Consider the following 3321-nt stretch of genomic DNA (forward strand, 5'->3'; position numbering starts at 1 on the left):
TGATTCTGTGTATTCTATCTGGTGAGGTCCATGTGCATAGCTAATTTTTATGGTGTCTAAAAATCTATTTGCAAAGACTATACCATTGGTCTTGCTAAATTCTATCATGTGATCTCCAGCATAATTTCTATCACAAAGACCTTATTTCCAGCTACTGTTCCATCTTCCTTGTTTCCAATCTTAACATTCTAATCACCAGTAATCAGTATATCTTGATAGCATGTTGGATCAATTTCAGACTGAAGAAATCGGTAGAATTCTTCAGTTTCATCATCACTGGCTCTACTAGTTGGTGCATAAGTTTGACTATTAGAGATTTTGATCTTGCTTGTCACTGTTGTTGTTAAGTGCCATTGAATTGGTTCCAACTCATAGTAATCCAGTATAGGGTTTCTTAGGAGTGGATGGTGAGTTTGAGCCATTGACAGTGTGGTTGCAATTGACCTTGCGGTGTAGTACTTACCCTACAATTTCACACTAGGACTCTGGCCTTGCTTGTAGGCATATGAATATTAGTCTACCACAGCCATCATATTATTTCAATATAGATCTTGAAATGTTCTTTTTGGCAGTGAGTCCACATAATTCCTCTCCAGTTTGTCTTTCCCAGCATAGTAAACCATATGATTGTTACATGTAAAATGGTCAATATCAGTCCATTTCAATTCACTAATGCCTAGGATATCAATCTTTATGTGTTCCATTTTTCCAATTTCCCTAGAGTTACACAATCCATGTTCTGACTATTAGTGAATGTTTACAGCTGTTTCTCCTCATTTTGAGTTGTGTCCCTTCAGTAAATGTAGGTCCCCAAAGCTTTGCTCCATTCACATCATTATTGTCAACGTTACTTTGATGAGACAACTCTTCCTCGGTCATATTTTGAGTACTTTCCAACTTGTGGGGCTCATCTTCTGGCCCTGTATATATGTTCATAATGTTTTCCTATCCTGGCATTGTATTTGACAATGGTCTGCTATGATTCATATGGTTTTCTTTGGCTAACTATTCAGAAGTGGTTTGCCTCTCCTTCTTCCTAGCCTATCTTAGTCTGGAAGTTCTGCTGAAATCTGTCCACCGTGGGTGGTCCAGCTGGTATTTCAAATACCATAAGTATCACAGCAACATGCAAGTCACTACAGAATGGTAAACTGACAGATGAGTGGTGGATCAAATCAATAAGCCTGGTCTTTTCTATGATTTTGAGTTTTGTTCCACATTATTCTGTTACTCTATCCAGGACAGTTCACTGTGACCCTTTCAGAGCATTCAGCAGTGACAGCTGGGCACCATTTAGTATTGGTCTCAGTGTTGCTGAGGCTGACATCCATGTGGTACACTGGTCCTTTAGATAATCGTTTCTGTGCATCTTTGATTTTCTTTACTCTTCTTTGTTCTGGACATGAAGAGAGCAATGGCTGCTCACCATTCACTGCTTACCAAAGTTGTTGTTAATTGCCGTCGAGTTGGTTGCGTACCATAGCGACTCTATATAGGATTTCCAAGGAACAGCTAGAAACCTTGCAGTTCAAACAGCTTTGCAATCTAGCATGTTAACCCACAGTGCCACACCAGAACTCCACCAAAGTCGGATGTACAATCATCTATGTGTGGACTATATTATGATAACTGACATTTTTTTCCCCATGATAACATGGTTCTAAGATTCCAGGCCCAGTGATCGATTCCCTCAAAGTATTTGGTTATGGCTAATTAGTTTACTTACGTAAATTTATTAGTTACAGTTTGTGAGTGTTGCCCCTTTTGCCTACCTATACATGTTTATCTTGCCTGTCTGCCTACATATCACTTGTAGGTTACTGTTAGTTATTATTCATCATGTAGGATTCTACATGTAATGGTATTTACCTTTGTTGTTTGTAACACTTGTGCATCTCTCTGTGTTTTCTTTTTCTTTAGTGATTTTGAGCTGATTCACTTCTTATTGTATATTGCGTCTTCATTTTCTCCTTCTGTCTTAGCATTTCTATACTGTAGAACAAGTGTCAGAGTCTCTTCTGAAATCCATTTTGATATTTTAATTCTTTTTTTGTCTTCTTAATGACCTTTTGCCTTCTTTGTGTATGATATTATTGATGTCATCCTACAACTCTTCTGATCTTTGGTCATTAGTGTCTAATGTATCAAATCTGTTGAGATGATTTCTAAATTCAGGTGGGATGTGCTCAAAGTCAAATTTTGGCTCTCATGGACTTGTTTTAATTTAACTCAGCACCAGCCTGAACTTGCTTATGAACAAATGGTGATCTGTTGTATAGTCTGTCCCTGACCTGTGTTTGACTGATGCTATTGAGCTTTTCCACAGTCTCTTCTCACAGATTGAGTCAACTAATTTCTGTGTATTTCATCTGATGAGGTCTATGTATATAGCTATCTTCTATGTTGTTTCTAAGGAGCTCCAGAAGCATAGTAGTTATGAATTGGACTTCTACCTGTGGGTCACAGCCCTAAAGCTAACTTGTGTGGGATCCTTTACTCCTGCCTATCCAGCAAGAAAAAAAAGCAGATTTGGCCTGACAGACAAACCATATGAACAATCTGTAAAACCCCAACATAAAAAGACACAACTATTTCAAGAATTACGCTGTGCCCACGAAGATAACTAACTGACCTTCAAAGAAAAAAATAGTAAACAATTATTCTCCCATTAACTTCTCAGTATCTATCTGCACACCTCTACGGTAGTGACTAAAGGAGGGATCTGAGCAGGTAGACAACTCCACCCACTACTGGAGGCCTCTACCGTGCACATACACAGCCTGTGTAGCAAAGCGACTGGCCAGTCGGCCACAGTTTTATTTTTGTTTCAAAGTGGTGGTTTTTGTCTCTGCTTTTATACTGCTTCTGCTTTTGGTCCTTTTGCTCACACAGTTTTCCTGGAGGTCAGAGCTTTTTCTCCCTACATTACCCAAGAAGAGACAACAATTGTGGCCATATAGTCAAGCTACAAGCATACCCCGTAATAGTCCACCTTTGAGACAAGAGCCAAAAACAGCTGCTAAGCATTACATGCAAAAAAGGAAACATACATCCTGATCATATCTACCAGGAGACACACAGTAAGCTTAATAACCCAACAATAAACATCCATTTAAGCATTAAAAATCCCACAAAACTACTGGACATGATGAACAAAAAACAACAAAAGACAGAAAAGAGTAGCTGAGACAAATGTGCTGGAGACAGACAAAGGATCCCCAGAAGAGGAAGACAGGTTTTGGTTTGCTCGAAAAGGAATTCAGAAGAATGATATGGAAACAAATTCAACTGCTCTGAACAGGGTTGGAGAAAAACAAGTAA

Source organism: Chrysochloris asiatica, unplaced genomic scaffold (genome assembly GCF_000296735.1).
Source record: "Chrysochloris asiatica unplaced genomic scaffold, ChrAsi1.0 scaffold00151, whole genome shotgun sequence".
Lineage (NCBI taxonomy): Eukaryota > Metazoa > Chordata > Mammalia > Afrosoricida > Chrysochloridae > Chrysochloris > Chrysochloris asiatica.